The sequence below is a fragment of the Castor canadensis genome, chromosome 14 (genome assembly GCF_047511655.1).
Source record: "Castor canadensis chromosome 14, mCasCan1.hap1v2, whole genome shotgun sequence".
Taxonomy (NCBI): Eukaryota; Metazoa; Chordata; class Mammalia; order Rodentia; family Castoridae; genus Castor; species Castor canadensis.
In genome coordinates, this window is record NC_133399.1 from 20,212,974 (window position 1) to 20,231,697 (window position 18,724).

Here is an 18,724-nt window from a genome sequence, read left to right on the forward strand (position 1 = left end):
CCCCAGAACCGAAAAAAAAAGAAAAGGAAAAAATAGAAAAAAAATCAAAACAAAAAAGACAAAAAAAAAAAGAAAGTAAAAAGCTTACCTTTGGGTCCCCCCTTACTGTTTACTCCTCTCATAGCCTCTCAGAGCTCCTTACATATAAGGGACTTCACTGCATGCCCCTCTCTCATATCCTGTCTCTCCAGGTGGCCTTGGTTGAGGACCCCACACTATCTTTCATCTCGTGTCCTCCACTTATCCTGACCACCCTTCTTCTTCTCTCCCCAACACCCCTGACTCACTCCTGCCCCGAAACCCTGGAAAAGTTCTTCCCTTGCCCAGATCACATACAAGAGGGTGCTTTTCCTCAGGCTGACTATACTTAGTTTATTGATTACAGCTCTTTTATTCACAATGGACAATGAAGAGCAGGATATGCTATTGTCTCTGATTCCATAGTCATTGAGGCACATCCCCTCCCTTTAGGTATGACTTCCCAAAAGGCCGAATTAACTACCCTGGCCAGAACTCTAACCTTGGAAAAAACCAAAACTATTAATATTTACACCAACTCTAAATATGCCTTTCACACTTTGTTGTCCCACTTTGCAATCTGGAAGGAAAGGGGACTCCTAACTACAAAAGGAACCATCATTAATGCTGCCTTAATAACCCAGGTCCTAGAAGCCTCATGCCTCCCTTCCCAAATAGGCATCACCCATTGTAAAGCTCATTAGACTGACTCCTCTATTGTTACCAAAGGAAACAACTGAGCAGATACAGAGGCAAATGAGCAGCCCTCCAATCTGCACCACAGACCATGTACCTCCTTACCCCAGCCTCCCTTCCCCCTCTCACTAAGCTTTCACTCCCCTCTTCTGAGGTTAAAACTCTTCTCTTTTATTTACATATGCTTTTTCATCCTAATCTTCATGCTCTTTACACCTTTCTCCGCCAATCCCTTTTCCTATCAACAGAAGACATACAATACCTTAAACAGATCACCCAGTCTTGCTCAATCTGTCAGCATACAAACCCTAACTCCAATGTTAGGCCCCCTCCCTTTCCCACACACCAATCCAGATGATGCCTCCCTGCCATGGACTGGCAGGTGGATTTTACCCATATGCCCCCAGTAAAGAAAATGAAATACCTCCTGGAACTGGTCAACACCTTCACAGGATGGGTGGAAGCCTTCCCTACAACTAATAAAAGGGCCTCTACAGTAGCAACAATTCTGGTCAGAGATATCATCCCACGGTTTGGCCTCCCGGCCTCCATTCAGTCAGAGAATGGGCCCAAGTTTGTTTCCTCTATTTCTCAAAAACTGGCACAAGCCTTAAACATCCACTGGAGATTTCACATCCCTTATCACCCCCAATCCTCAGGCAAGGTTGAGCGTGCCAATCGCACACTCAAAAATGCTCTCACCAAACTCTCTCTCGAACTCCATCTAGACTGGACAAAGCTCCTGCCCTTAGCCCTTCTCTGCCTCTGGACTCTTCCAGAGACAACTTATGCTCAGTCCCTTTGAGCTCCTCTATGGCTATCCACTTCTCCCTATCATGGTTCAGCCAAAGCCCCTCAACATTCCCCCCTTGCTCCTCAATCCTCTCCTTACCTTTCTTTGCTCTCTCCTTTCATCTTATACTCATGATCAACAACCACAACCCTCTGACACTACTAAAGTTCCTTCAGTTCTCCAGGGGGAGATCTTTTCTATCTAAAGGACACAGCCACCCCTGGCCATCTAACACAAAAATGGAAAGGTCCACTTAAGGTCATCCTCACCATACCCACGGCTGCTAAGCTAGCAGGATTTCCCTCCTAGCTACATGTCCAAAATCTAAAACTGGCAGCCCCACAAAAGACCTACCAATCTCTTCTTACAGGACCAACAAGAGTAAAGATCTCCTGCCTCCCCAGGATCCCAGAAGATGAAGACACACCCACGGACACTCCCAAGGCATAAGCAGGAGCCCTATGCCTGGGGACCTGGCATCTCGCCTACTCACTCTTTATACTTCTCCTCTCCCATTCTTTCCTGTCAGTGCCTGCCCATGCTTTTACTCTTTCATATATACACTCCACTATGAGGTTTTAGACTTCCCACCTCCCAACATGGTTAACCTCCCTCCTTTCTCATATCTTTTTTACCCTTGCTTTATAGATTGGATATCCAATCTTCATCTCCAGGGTACTACTCTCAGACTTTACTCCTGAAGAAATCTACTCATTTTCCAACCTACTCTTTGCCTTACTGTAAACCAATCCACCTATGCTTTCACTCCATCCCTTCCTATGGATGATTATTGTCCTCGTTCCCCTTGTTTTAAGCATAGGCCTATGGACAACTTCTCCACCTGAATGGAACTGGCTCAACCACATGGTGCTCTGCCTCGGGTATCTTGCCCCCTGTGGCCTATTTCTTGTACTTTCCTTATTCTTATAATCTGGATCTTTATTACCCTCCTGGTCAGTTCCTTATCTCCATCATATCTCTGGAGGTTCAAGATCTGGGAAACCTATAAACCAGGCTCAGCCAACATCACACATCACATGGGCTCTGGGGACTGCCCCCCTATGGGGTGTAGTCAGGCTCTCCCCATCTTGTTTACACCTAAGTCCATTGTACCACATCTTGTGGGGATGTATATCATCCTCCCTTATATCTGCTTCTTCTTTGATCAAACCCAACCATATCCTAAAAAGGGTGCTAAATGGTCAGAGGAATATGGAGGCTGCCCATATCGGAGCTGCAGAAAACACTGGATCTCAGAAAAGTGTCCAACAGGTAGTACGGTAGGTGCCCATTATAATGACTCAGGTTTCTTCCTCTACATCCCTGATCCCTGGAACCAACATTGGCAGGACAGGGTCAAAGTCTCCATGTACTACTCATGTACTAGTTTACAACCCTCAGGAACCCTCTTTATATCTAGAGAATGGCTTATGGCTCCCCAATCAGAGATAGAACTCTCCTCAAACATCTTAAAGGCTAAACAGACATTCCAGGGCCAACTCCCTAAAGGTCCTACATACACAACCCTATCATCCTGGATCCAAATTATAGAAACCTCTATACAGTTTCTTAATTCTACCAGTTCCATAAACATTACCCACTGTTTCTTGTGTGCCTCCTTCCAGTGCCCCCTGCTGGCAGCAGTACCCATCAACCTCTCTATCCCTGCCCCCACCTCTATGTCCCAAAGCTCTAAGTGCTGTGCCCCTTTGACTTCTATACCTCTATGGAAACCTGACCCAGACCAATACTCACTTCCCTCCTACACCTGCTATTATACCTCTGTCCACTTCTCCTCTGGAGCTAGTTTCCTCAAGTTCTGTCACTCTAATGACTCTATAACTACTCAAACCTTCCCACCCTCTGGACTATACCTCTGGTCCAACGGCTCCTTACACACCTGTATAAATGCCTCTACTCCAGGCCCCTGCCTTTCAGTAATAATGGTTCCCCAACTTACTCTCTATGGAAAGGCTGAATTCTTTTGGTTATATTCACCCAACAACCATGAGCCTCCTTCCTACCCATTATGGTTGGGATTAGCCTGGCCTCCTCCATCACTGCCACTGGGCCCATAGTGTCATCTCTGCAAAAGATTTCGAGGAGCAAAATCAACCTCTTGAATCAACCTCATTTTCTCTAGCCTCCCTTCAGTAACAACTCACCTCATTAGCTCAGGTTGCCTTACAAAACCACAGAGCCCTAGATCTCTTAACTGCTGAAAAAGGAGGCAGTTGCCTTTTCCTCCAAAAGGAATGCTGTTACTATATTAATGAGTCAGGCCTAGTAGAACAAAATATTAATACCCTGTCTCACTTAAGTAAAGAAATCCAACTTCACAGGACAAAAAGCTCCCCTGTCCTAGACTGGACTCAATCCCCTCTGCTCTCTTGGCGCTAGCCTTTTCTAGTGCCCCTTATTGTTGTCTTTACCCTCCTGAGTTTTCTCCCCTGCATTATAAAAACTTCACAAAATTTTTTACTAGATCACATATCTGCAGCCACTAACCAAAGATCCAATCAACTCCTCCTCCAAGGGTATCTACCTCTCCGAGACCATCGAGGTGACCCCCACACTAACCCCTACAAAGAAACCAAACCCTAAGGACTCCTGAGAACATGTGCCACCCTCCACCAGCTGGAAGCAGCCAGAGGATCAAACTGTTCCCCAATACCAAACCCTTTTCTTCTCCCTCTCTCTTTAAGAAACAAAAAATGGGGAAATGATAAGAACTGCCCCTTGCCATCATTCTGCAGCCTGAGCCGCAGCTGGTTTCATCCTTTGCAGAACCAAGCCTCACTGTCCCTTATCTCCTGCCACCTCTCTTTTCCCGTCCCTAGCCCTTGCTTTCTCTCAAATGCTACTCAAGGCCAGACCCACTGGGAGAAGCTGCTGCACCATTTTTCTTGGCCAGCCAGCCTGCTTATTAAACTTTTGGACATGAGATACCTCTCATGAGCCTCCTTTGTGTGTGGTGTGTGATGTTTTCCTAATAATACCTAAAAAAGATTTAGGAAGAAAATTAAATTAAAAGAATTAAATGTAAATTACACTCACTATAGAATGAAACAGATTGAGATTATTGTCTGTAAACGTTCTTTATTCCTAAAGCAAATTACAGTCAGGCTGGGCTAGGATTAGAACTTTAGATAACTTTTGAGGTAGCAGTGCATATTAACTTTATGAAAGTAGTTTAAGAACTATCTTAAAGACATCTAAACACACACACAGACAAACATATGTTATAACCTAGGCATGCCAAAGGATATAAGTGTGCATAATGAGCTCAAAAAAGAAAAAAATTAAGTGGCCACAATTGGTAGTAAAGACATACAGAAAGCACACAATAACACATAAAACAGTGCACTCTTAAACTATTTCATTGTCATTAGTTTTAGAAGATTAATCAGCTGGATTCCTACCATTAAGAGATTAAAGTATAAAAACTATATTAATTTAGAGAATTTTAATTGCAAGTTAGTTATAATTTTCCAAGAGGATGGCCAGATGGCATCACCAATGAGTTTCTTATTCCTAGGGAGGACATGTGGTGGCTCCATCATGGTCGCAGCATTCCCTGTGACCACACGGTCTCTCCAAAGGGCCTCTCAAATGAACATAGAGACATATTACATACAACACACAGGCTCAAAATAGCAATCTGTTATAGGAGTAAATACATTTTCCCCTGAAAGACAGGTGTCCAAGAATTAGGCATGCTAACAAAAAGACCAAATAGTAGTAGGCTGCAGAACTTTTCACTGTTTGAATATAATGTCCCATCTTTCAGTTTTATTCAAAGAGTGAAAAATTCTGCAGCCTATGACTACTTGGTCACAAGGGCAAATGGCAGTAAACCATTTTTGGTAAGATTTGTTATTGTCCACTTTACTCCAGGTGTTTATAATTAGTTCCTGGAGTTCCTCATAAAGGGGCTTTCTTATTACCTAGAAAGCCAAGAATCCAAATCCTGTAGAACACTGCTGTTTATAGACCTACAATTTGGAAATGACCTTAAACAAGTTTAGACTTTGACATAGTACTTTGAGCTATAGAGAACAAAATTTTATTAATTTTCTTATTAGACAGCACACTCCAGAGCTGGTGCCTTTGTTGTGGCAATATTGTCAGAGGAGAAACCAAGCAACACTCGGAGGAGTGGAGAACTCAGATTTTAATTTTTACACTAGCGGGCCCAGACGTGTACCAGTGTCTGAGCCCCGAACAAAGGATTCACAGGATATTTAAAAGGCAGTGCAGGGTATCAGGTTACAAGGAATGTGCTCTCCCATAAAGTAGGGCTACTAGTGGGTTAGAGACCTAAGGTTTAGATAAGAGCAGGGGGGAGGCCTGCTTTGGAAAGTTTATTTACAAGTGGAGACAAAGGAAGGCAGGAATGGGTGCTTATCTCTGCATGGTGCCTTTCATCTTGGTCCCAAACTTTTGCATGGCTCTCTTGGGCAATTCCTCACAGCTCTGTCCAAGGTTACAGCTTTTAATTGACAGTTTACCATGTTTTACAACCCTGTTTCAAGGCTATCTTCCTCTTCACCTTTAGCTTGTAAAGGCAGAGGTGGGCTCTGCAGGCTCAGAGTGGGTGGGGCTGGCTCCTGGGAACACTTCAGTGCCACTGTTGCAGCCCAGGCAGGTGCTCAAGCCTCACAGACTACAAGATGATACCCCCAGGCTGGTGCTGACAGTTGGGGTAAATACTGGGAACACAAGCAAATCCCTTGTTCCTCTGAAAGTCAGTAGAAAAATGGTGGCCACATGAAAGAATCCCTCTCATTTTACTTTCTGACTTCACAAATATGTATTTAGGATTAGTTAACCAGAGCCCAAGGCTAAAGTTAGTCTAAATTCACTCTAAAGCCTAATTCACATTTTTCCCAAGAGCAATCCACATCTTAAACAACTATGTTCAGAACAGGGAGGTTTTTGCAAATGAAAAAACAAAAACCCAAACTGAGGAGCTAGGCAGAGTAAAACCCATGGATTTCAAAAAAAAATTCTACATCCATTAGAACAGGAACCAATGGATTATTCAGTATCTCTCTTAACAAGACAATGACCCAAACCCAGAAAAACAGCCCAGGGCCAACAGAATCCAAAGCTAAGAGTTTCTTAGTAAATATTTTAACCTTAAAATCTGACCCCATTGTTCTCACTTTAGAGATAAGGCCTGAAGCCGGTGGGTGGGACATAACCTCTTATGCAACAGTGTAGCCATCAGGGCTGAAGCCTCCATTGCTAACATTGTTCCTGGGCCATGTGGCTGCCTGGGCCCTGGAATTAGAAAGGGAGCAAACAGAAATAAGAAGAGGGAAGGAAAGGGAAGGTGCTGACACATGGCTGCCTAGGAAAGAGGAGCAGCTACCAAGAAAGATAACTTAAGGCTTCACAGGTTTTCCTTCCCTCTCCACCTGAGTCAGATGGTGGACCATTGCCCCATAGCACTGGCCAACCCTGTTGTTCCATCCTCCCAAGCAGCATTTCTTTCAGGATGCAGCCAAATAAGCTTGCAAGTGTGCTAGGCCCCTAGGCATCACATGCTTTGTTCTAGATGGGTCTGAGCTAATAAAGATGGTTGCATCCAACCATCCCCCAGCAGCATGCTCTGGGTAGGATGCTGACATGAAAGGGACAGGGAGGAATGGCTTAAGAAGATAACAAATTAATAAAAATAGCATTTTACCTTTGTAGCTCATTGGCTGGCTCACTGAATGTTAATGGTGCTGATGCACTCTGTGATCAGAAGAACTCCAAATTTTTCATATCCCACCAGAAACAATTCATGAAAGTGTTGCAGTAAATGGTGAGGGAAACAAAGTCACTGAGACCACTTTGCAGGAAGCAGGAATTTTTATTATGCTAGCAGACTCAGGGGAGATAAATTCTCAAAGCCCTGAGCCCCATCAGAGTCAGGAGGTGAGTTATATATCCCCCAGGTGGGTGATGTAACAGGGGATTTTTGCCATAGATGGTTCACATGTGGTCAGAAAGACAAGCCAGTTACAGAGAAACAAGCTGGTACAGAGTTTCCCTTCTGCCCCCCACCTCCAGACTGTGGTCACAGTCACAGGACCACAGAGCCCAGCTGGAGGTCTGTGACAATTCTGAGCTTGCAGAAAGCTGCTTGTGGCCCCCTGGCTAGGGAATTTAAGGCAAATTCTAGACACACAGTAAATCCCAGAAAAAATAACCACATTGTCTCCAACAAAAGGACACATTGATGTAAAAGGAGTTTATTAAAAGTTAGGGAAGAGAAATTCAACAGGAAGCACAGTGGGGCCCAGACAGCATGTTTCTGCCCTTCAGGTGCTTTTATAACCTACCACAATCTGTGGAAAGGGGAGGATCAGGTGATTCACTTTCAATAATCAATGAGTAGGGAGGGACATGTGGGTTCCCAGCCAAGTGAGAGTGGTCCCTGAGCTAAAGCATGGTTAATCTAAGATGTAATATTTTTTTATTATGAGTCCTGAACTTGCCCTACTTTAGCCTGCTTGACCATTCAGGTGAGTCTGAGATACTCCTAGATACCATGAGACAGGTGAAAAATAAATGGAAAGACAAAATTCACCTGGTGTCACCTGAGGACCATAGCTGCCTAGCCCAGAGCTGAGGGCTCACTGAGCTTGTTTGCTTAGGAGTAATTAATTGCCAACTTATTTAATATTTTGCAAAGAGAGGTTGTTTTTAGACTGTGCAATGCATAGGTTGCTGTTGACAACTATGTAATGGAAAAGGAAATCTAATGGGATGAGACTTTGTGAAGAAGTGATGTAAAGCATTTCCCTTAAAATTAGAACATATCCAAGGCATGTTGCAATTAGAGAGAAGTAAAATTGATTTTTTGTTGTGGCAGGATATACAGTGAGATGTGGCCATTTTCTGTTTTTGTTAATAAGGCATGTACATGAGCCTGTATTCATACTGATTACAAAGATCTAACTAAATCATTGCTTATGAACACTATCTGGCACTGCCACTAGTGGGATGTACATTTCTCAGTTTCTTCCCTCATGTGGAGATTCACATGAACACAGAATGTTTTATTTGACAGGTAAATGGAAAAACTAAATATCTTTCGCTGAAATTCTTTATTACTGCTCAGTCAACTGTTTGTTGACTTTTTCTTTCTTTTTGCCATTTGAAATAATTTGAGCAAGTTTTGTAGTTTTATGTAGAATGAGAGTGTTTATCATTTGATTGCATTTTTTCAAAGGAAAAATTGAATAGCATTTTTACTAACTTCTCTGTATGCCATGTTTCCCATTTATATAGATATATTTGGAAATGTGTGATAGTTAATAAACTGTGTGGTCAAATCAGTCAATGATATTGAGATATGTTTGTAACACTGATTGTGGTGATGGTGTGGTCAGGGCTTGCATATGTCTAATACTGTCTATTTGTTTATGAAACATATGTGCACTTATCTGTGTACTGATTATTCTTCAATGAGGCTATTAAATCAAAATACAGGGGATGTCACTGGAATGAACGACACACGTCATCTTGAAAATCTTAACATTTCTGCAGAAGCAGGGAGGACCCTCCTTCCTTCAAATTCTCAGACAGAATCTCTGACTCAACTCCCTCTTGCTCATTCTGGTCACAAGATGCCTTTATTCTGAAAAACGTGAAAAAAATCCATTCTTAGGACTTTTGCACTAATTCTTCCTGCCAGACACTAACCTTTGCAATAATCTTGTGGTTTTAATGCTGTCTTCAATGAAGTCTGTTCAAATATCATCTTGGTTATTGGATTTGCCTAAACACCATGAAAATCAACTCTATCCATTATTCTTTTAACCTGCCTACTATTCTTCATAGCAATTAGACCTTTGTATAACAATTATTTTTCTTTTAAATGACAAAAAATCTGAACAAATTCATGGGATGCTATATGTGATGTTGAAAAAAGTGTATGCATTGTAAAATGTTCAAACACATCTATCTTCTCCTACATTTATATTTAAGGAGAAAACATTCAAAATTCTTTTCTAGCTCTTAAATATTGCAAACTTCCCTACCCATTTATATTCTTTCTCCATGATTGATTTCCCAGCACCCTAAACTCATTGTCAACACAATGCATGCACATTACTGGAAGTTAATTTATCTTCCTCAATGCATAAAAGTTTCTTAATAAAACTGTACAATAACCAACATATTGAGTAAAGAGTATATATAGATAAGAATTCCTAAACATAAATGGTACAGGGGATGTCAAAAGAAGACTTCATACAAAATATAACCAAGTTATTTTTGTCATCTCTGCTAGTCACATACAGCATATGGAACTACGAAATTATACAAAAATATCAGATTTTCTTCTTTTAGGATATTCACAGTACCCAGAAATGCATCCCCTCATGTTTGCACTGTTCCTTTTCATGTACCTGGTCACTATACTTTTGTTGAAGAAAGAGTATAAACAATAATAGGAAGGACCAAGGGTTTTTACTAGATGCGATAAGGATATCTATACAGGGAGTTGACTCACATTTATTTCCTGTGCATGTGGTGGACATCTGTTTCATGTCCACCACTGTCCCAAAGATGCTAGTGAACCTCCACACACAGAGCAAGGTAATTTTCTATGCAGGTAGCATCACTCAGATGTACTTGTTAGTGTTTTTTGAGGGGGGTCAGATGACTTCATCCTAGTTGCAATGTACTATGACCACTTTGGGGCCATATGTCACCTCCTGGACTACACTTTCATCATGAGGCCCCAGTTCTGTGGGTTTCTGGGTTTGGTGTCCTGGATCAGAAGTGCCCTGAATTCTTTGTTACAAAGCTTCATGGTGCTGAGGCTGTACTTCTGCACAGAAGTAGAAATTCCACATTGTCCTGTGAATGTAATCTGTTGGTTTCCTTGCCTATTCTTACAATTTTCTTAATAATATTGTGATGAATATAGTAGCTGCATTACTGGGTGGTGGCCCTCCTACTGGCATCCTTTAATCTTATGCCAACATACTTTCCTCCTTATGTAAAAATATCATCAGCTCAGGGGAAGTACAAGGTATTTTCTACCTGTGTGTCTCACCTCTCAGTTGTCTATTTTATTGCACTGCCATGGGAGTGTACCTCAGTTCTTCTGTAATCCAAAACTCACACTCATTTACCACAGCCTCAGTGATGTACAGTGTGGTCACCCCATGCTGAGCCCCCTCCTTTACAGTCCAAGGAACAAAACCATCCATACGGCTCTTAAAAGACTGTTTTGAGAAAATACCAAAACTGTCCACTTTCAGGGCACTAAGACAGAGCTGTTGATTATGAGACTCCAATCCTTAGAGGAATAACTTGAAATGTTTTCTCAGAATGTGGAAGTACATCTCACTTCTACTAATTTGCTGGAGTTTACATATCTTTAGTTTCAACTTCTCTGTAAGCCTACCTTGTTAACTGTTCTGATCTCACTGACATGTGTATTTATTCCCCTGTATTACTTCATAATTATCAAAAGATTAGGAGTATGGCTCAAGTAGTAGAGTACTTGCCTAGCATGTAAATTGTCCTGGCTTCAATGTCCAATACTGGGGAAAATGTCTACTCTGGTCATCAGTACTATTGGGAAGGTGAATCTTAATTTTCAGAAATGGGGCTCGGAAGTTTTGAGTGATTTTACTAAAGTTATGAACCAAATAATGGATTGGATTTGATTGCAACTCCAATAAAAATTTTTCTATTTCTCATGATCTAGACCTGTGGTCATCAACCACGTATGATTTTGCCTCCAAAGAAATTGTGAAAGTATTTTGGTATATGTTGACAGTTACAATTAGGGAAGTGTAACTGGCATCTAATGGGTTGAGGCCAAGGCTGCCGCTCAACATCTGACAGTACTCTGGACAGTTCCAATGACAAAGAATTATCTACCACAAATGTCAACAATAGATTGAGAAATATTGTTCTATCCAAGACTTCTGCACTTTCAGTGTGTGTTATTCACCTGTGGATCTATTCAAATGCAGAGGCTAATTTGGCAAGCCTAGGATCAGCCCAGAGATTCTGAATTTGGAAATTCTTCCCTGAGTACAGTGGGGAGAAAGTGTTAAATGGGGTTGTCTAATAAACAAATTTTTAAGTCATGTAGAGTATGCATAGGTAAAATACCGTTTCAAAGGATCAAATCAAACTGAAAATCCTTGAAGTAAGCAGAACCCCACAAAATACAGAACATGAAAAGCTGCACAGAAGCTACCTTGGTGACTAGTTCAAATCATCACCCCACATGGTACCCACATCTTGATGTCTCATGGCACACAGTACCATTTGCTCTTTTCAACTTTATATATCTAAAAAAGTACAATATGTATTTTTCTGATTTTTGCTTAACAATGTTTGTGAGTTTGTATTTTTCAAAAATGTAATACATATTTCCCACAAACTCCACCCAAATTGTGCCATATACCATAGTGGGCAGAACAATAACGTCTCAATGATGTCACATACTAATTGCCAGAACCTCTGACTATGGGAGGCTATGTAGAAAAAGGGAAATCAGGTAGTAATTGAAATAAGGACTTTTAATTGGATGACCAAAGATAATGAGATTGCCTTGGATTGCATGAGTAGCCTGGAAAGAATCAGAAGTCATTAAAACAGACAGGGTACCAATAGGTAAGGTGAAGGAAATGAGAAAATGGGGAGGGGTGTTAAGAGAGAGCCATAGAGGAGTGATTGTATTCAAAATACATTTTATGCATGAGTAGAAATGTCATAATGAAATCCCTTACAGTCCCCAATTAATATACGGCAATAAAAATGAAAGGTAAGGAAAAACTATTTTGAGTGGGTTTTTTCCATTTATAGTTTTAATTATTTTCTTTGGTGATAATTGTAGATTAGTATGCATATATAGAAAGAACATGTAGAGATCAGTGCACTAGTTAGTCTGTTTCCCCAATGACAACACCAACTAAACTATAGTAAAATATCACACCCAGGATATTACCAGTGATAATAGTCAAAATGTGAAAGTGTTCTATTGACCCTAGAAACACAGTATAGTCCTTTTAAGGCCAAATCAATCTCCCTCCATTTCCAGTTCCTGATTACTAAGAACAAGTAATTGCTTCATAATTTATATATTATTAACATTTTAAAAATCTAATCTAGGGAATAAAATTATCCAGCTGAGAAAAATGGTGTTGCCTCTGGTGATCTGTTTTGCCTCAAACTGTAGTGGACACCAAGCAAAATTGAAATAAGATTGTAAAATGAGAAGAATACTTCAGTTAAGAGGAATATGTCCTCAGGGTACATACAGTTAACAATGATACATTACATATCTTAAAATTGTTGGAAGAAAGAATTTTTAATGTGCTGACCATAAAGAAATGACATAAATTCAAGGTTATGAATAACCTAATTACTCTGAGTATTTGAAAAAAAATCACACTGTAGAACATAAGCATCTTCAAATATCTTGTGTTGATTACACAATAAAATTATTGAACTTTTAGAAACACCAATAAGCAGTTATCAAATATACTAATATATAAAACTCCTCATCATATACAAGAGCAGTTACAGTAGCATAGATGAAGAATGAGAGACGCAGAACAGAAAAACTATGGTCTCAGATTTTCCTCTATGAAGAACTGCACAAATTTACTTCATTGCCAAGTGTGAGCTTTATCTATAGTTATCATAACACTTATAACTATACTTACTTTGCAGGGGAGATACCATTTACCATGATCACGAAGGTGGTTTTCCCAGGGCAGGCTTATCCATTGCACTCTGGATGTACTGACCTCTGCAATTTCCCCAAATGTGGGAAACTCAACTGCAAAATTTGTGGTTGTGGGGGACTGTGTTTGCGCTCTAAAAAAAAAACCAAACTTATGACTATTTCCAGGTTTGGTGGAGCTGTTTCAAACAACAGTACTTTAAAAGTTGAATGGAGCCACAAAAACCTATCATGAGGACTGGGACATGACCCAGAATTAGAGCACCAGTCTGGGGGGGGTCCATTCATTACACCAGAAAACAAAATTAAACAAAACATGTAACTGAGGCAAGATATAAATCAGCAACAAGATAAAGGTATAAACATTGATTCATAATTAAATTTACAAAGAACATGACATACCACACTGTAACATCAGAATATTGTGATATTATGCCATGTTGTACATACACCATTATTGTTTGCTGAATGAAACAGGAATTGAGTCTCAATGAATGTGGTCTTTTGACATATAAGGTTTCATTTCAGTATAGTTGGAGAGGGCTTGCAATGTGACTCAAGTGATAGAGCACCTGACTAGCAAATTTGAGGCCCAGAGTTCAATCCCCAGTACCACCAAAAATATCAGTTTAGTTGGAGAAGGTTGAATTTTGGAGTAATAGCTAACATAAATGTCATCTGTCTGGAATAAAATAAAGGTTTTCCTGCTTCATATATCTTACCAAAAATTAGAAAGATTAGAGCCCTCACTTAAAAGTATAAGTCACTTTATATGAACACCCAGAGAATGTACATGAAATCCACAGTAAGAAAAACCATTATAAGTTAACAAACTCAGTAGTAAGTAGGTAGACAAAGGTACCTAAATAAAATGTTAAAACTTTATAATGAAATTATCACCCCCCAAATTAAGGGAGGAACCACAATTTTTAAAAGTCACTTGAAATAATAACGGTAGAAAAATGAACAGATGATAATAGCAGGAAAATCAAAGTGGTGATAAAATGTATGAATATTTGTTCAATGCCACTAGCTGTTTAAGAAAATGGTAAGAAATATTTTCTCAGCCTCTATCACTGAAAAAAACTAAAGTAGTGTTACATTCATTGAAGTTGGAATGTTTTCATATCCTCTATTACATTTCTTATTCTTCCCTTCCTCTTCATCCATTCTTCTTCCAGAGGTAGTCACTTTTGTTTCTCTTTTTTTCCTTCTTCCTTGTCTCACAAAAGACAAGCATCATATTTTCTCTCAGATCTGGTGCTTGTTGAAGAGAAAAAACATAAAAGTAAGCAGGGACTATCAGGGTTGTTTTAAGTTTTTATTTGTTACGCCCTCATTGATTTTTTTAGTTATTGCTTTGTAAATTGGCACATAATAACTCTACATATTTATAGGATATGATGTGAATACTTGATTCATGCATACAATGTGTAACAATTAAATCAATTAACTAGCATTTTCCTCTATTTAAGCAATGTTTATTTCTTCATGCTATAATGTTTCATATTATAATCTTTAATTCTTTATAAAAACACATGATAAAAATCTCAGGTTGAATTTTAGAGGTAACCTTATGTTTTTTCTTCTGATTATAAAACTTATAGGCTTGTAAAAATTTATAATAAATTGCTCTGAACTATAATAACCCTACTATGCTGTAGAACATTAGAACCTATTCCTAATGTGTACCCATATTTTTGGTACCTCTCATTCTCTCTTCCCTACACTACTAGCCTCTAGAGATCACTATTTCAGTTGCTACCATATCCATCTTTATAATTTAATTTTTATTAACATTAATTTATTATATATATATATTAATGGGGTTCAGTATATTTCATGTATGCATACAGCATGCAATGAGAAAATATTAAATGAAAACCTAAAACACTTAAATGAAAAATATTAAATGAAAAAATAAAAAATGGCAATTATTTAATGGTATCACAATGCATTGGTATCTTCAGATTAAATTGTCAAAAACTTGGGAACAATAGAATATGAGAAGAAATCTTCCAAAATTAAAAAAAATAACATGACCTAAATTTATATTACATAAACATATGTGTATTCAAATATGCTTAATAATGATAAAATGAGCTTTATTCAAATGGTAAAAAGAATGAATACATTTCATGTGGTGTTTTAAGATTTAAGAAATATACTTAATCACAAAAATTTAAAAAGCAAAGAATTACAGAAAGGAGAAATAAGTTGGAAACATGTATAAAACATGACTTCTTACCATACAACCTTCACTGCCTTCTTTTGTAAAATAAGGACCCCTAAATACATAAAGTTAAATTAATTTCTCAATTCTTTAAAAAAAACAAGGATCAATGTGGACAAACATTTATGAGTCCTTCATAGATCTGACCACACAAAATTTATAAATGTTTACACATTACCCCCAAATTCATCATTACATTCATGAAAGAACTAAACAACAAAGAGGAAGTTTGCAAATGAAAACAAATCTATACCTTGCTTGGAAAGCAGGAATATTCAGAAAACCCCATCTTCATATACAAGGGAAAGTTTTCAGAAGTACTTTTCACTAGAGAAGTAAGTGACTCACAACCCAACAAATAAGGCATTCTGACTCACAGGTATCAAATTAATTAAAAACTTGGGCTCTTATGCAAACATTTATTTACCTGTTAACATTTTTTCATGTGAATATGCAGAGTGAGAAACAAAACTGATCACTAATTCTCATGAACTTCTGTTGCAAGATAACATTTGCAAAAATTCTTTTCTCTGCATCTTTCTCATCAGTACTCATCCTAAATATAAGAATACCCTTACCCCACTGCATTTCCCTCCATTACTAATGCACCATTTATGCACTTTCTTCAATTGCAAAGATCCTCGGACAACGTGGTTTTTCTGGAATCAATTAATACCTTCTATTCCCTCTTCCTGTCACACTTCTATTACTATCATTTCATTGTCACAAATGAACCCTTCATTGATCCATTCAATGCTGGTATCACATTTCAGTTTTATGAACACATACAGCACTACAAGCTAATGCATCATGATCAATAAAAGCAGGAATATCAAAAAATGGTTAATGAGGAGAGCAAGAAACCACAGCAGTGGAGCTCTGCCATAGGTGGGATTGATTCTCTGGTGACCTCAGGTAAACATTCTCAGGTTCCATTCTCTTTGATGTTTTCCAGCCATGTTACCTATTCTCAGACTTACCTGGATAGAGTCTCTGGGAAGAAGGTTTTCCTATGTAAGAACAAGTTTCTCCCTGGGTGGACAATGATGGAGATATAGCCCCTGACTCAGTAAATACTATAGGAAAGATTCAAGTGTTGGTCCCCTATGCAGACTTAACACCACAGAGAATCCACCATGTTGTTTCCAGCCCAAGCCTACACATACCTACAGACCTCAGAGATGATGATATCAGCTCCTATCTCTGCTCACTAGGTGTATTACCCTCTTCTTACCTCATACTGTTTGTGTAGAATAATGTAGTTAACCACCTGATTTCCCTGTGGGATACTGACTGGAAAGAAAAGAAATTCTTTCTTATTCTGTGCTCCCAAAGATACCAGTTTACCAATCAGTAATCTTGTTTTAATCTCCCTTGTTAATGAACTCAGGTGCCTTGGAGAGGTCTGAGCTCTAAGAACCTTATTCTTCTTATGAGTTAAAGCACCTAAATTATATACATTAGAACATTCCCAGCATGTAAGGTAGAGTTATTTGTACAGTGCTCATGTGATTTATTCATCCCAGGGTTCTAAAACCTTGTAACCTTTGACCTACATCTCCCTTCCTCCTATGCCTGGATATGGTAACCAGTGATTCTACTCTCTGATTCCACGTCCTTAGATTTTTCTTGCTTCCACAAGTAAGAGAGGCCAAAGTAGCATTATTCTTTCAATCTCCTAGAAATACCACAATATCTTTCACCTTTTAGTTTGTTCATTTTTTCTTCTCTTAGAATGTAATTGGGTTGTTTGAGACCTTTTTTGTAAAGGTAGATGGTTATTGTTTTATCTCTTTTAACTGTTTTTGATGCATCTTAAAACTTGATATGTTGTACTTCAATGTCATTTGTCCCAAGATATCTTTAATTTTAATTTCTGTTCTTTAAGTTCTTGTTCATTCAATTGCATGTTATGTGGTTTCAATATATTTGGGAATTTTCAAGTTTTCTTTCTGTTATTTCTTTTCAGTTTCATACCATTATGGTCAGATACTTGATATGATTCTAACTTCTATAAATTTCTTAAGAATAATGCTGTGTCTATATTACTTAGCTTGCTATTATTATAACAATATATCAGAGGTAATCAACTTTAAAAAGAAAGGTTTATTTATTCATTTATTTGCTTATTTATTTGGCAGTAATAAGTTTGAACTCAAGGCCTCAGGCTTGCTAAGCAGGTGCTCTATCAATTAAGCCACTTCATCAGCCCTTGTTGGTGATGTTTTTTGAAATTGAGTCACACAAACTACTTGCCCAGGCTGGCTTCAAACCATGGACCTTCTGATCACTGCCTCCTGACTAGCTAGGATGATAGGTGTGAGCCACAAGTACCTGACAGAAAAGCTGATTTTGAACCGTGGTTTCAATCTATGATCACTTAAGCTAGTTGCTTTGGGTCTGTGGAACACAGTACATCATGGTAGGAGTGCATGGTGGAGCAAAGCTGGTTTCCTCATGGTGGCTGTAAAGATATAAAGAGTGAAGAAGTACCTGTGATCCTAATGTCTCTTTTATGGCCCAACCCAAATGACCTAACTTCCTCCAACTTGGCTCTGCCTCATAAACATGCCACTACCTTCCAATAATGCCAGAGCCTTTGATAAATGTGCCTTTATGTTAGACTTAACCATAAGCCAGTAATGTCCTAATGTCATGTGCAGTTAAGAATGTATATTCTTCCACTCTTGGATAGAATGTTTCATGTATGTTTGATTGATCCATCTGGTCTGAAGTGTAGTTCAAGCCCAATTTTTCCTTCTTGACTTTCTATGCAGATGATGGATCTAACAGTGTTAAAATGGGGCCTACTCCAGTTTTATAGACTGGATTCTGCACAGAAAAATGCTTCTCTCCTTGGGTTCCCAGTTTGATCAGATTGCCACTATGGTTCCATCGAGTGGGGTTAGAGTCAGATCCTGAGCTGCTGCTGGATCAGCAGTGGACTCTGTATTTAGCATAATTGTACCAGGCTACTGTCCTCTAAAATGGCACTTTGTGCTGAATATGGTGGTACATGACTGTAATCCCTTCAAGACTGGCCATGAAAAATGAATTAAAACTAAAACAACAAGGGGTGTGGGTAAAGTTGTAGAGCATCTACCTAGCCAACACAATGGCCTGAGTTCAATTCTCAGCACCACCAAAATATTTGCCCTCTGTTGAGGTTTGTATCTGAAGTGGTTCTCAAATGCATATCTGTTAAAGGTTTGGTCTCCAACACAGAAGTATTCCTTATAGAGACTTGGGTTTTGTTGATTGGATCGTG

General features: G+C 39.1%; 1 non-coding gene and 1 pseudogene across 1 annotated transcript; both read left to right on the plus strand.

Annotated features, from left to right (window-relative positions):
• Positions 1-2,719: 2,719 nt before the first annotated feature.
• On the plus strand, positions 2,720-10,687 carry LOC141416151 (olfactory receptor 1571-like; annotated as a pseudogene).
• Positions 10,688-13,195: 2,508 nt separating this feature from the next.
• Positions 13,196-13,361, plus strand: LOC141416962 (U1 spliceosomal RNA). The gene has a single exon (XR_012441609.1). It is a non-coding gene; the product is annotated as a U1 spliceosomal RNA (small nuclear RNA).
• Positions 13,362-18,724: the final 5,363 nt, after the last annotated feature.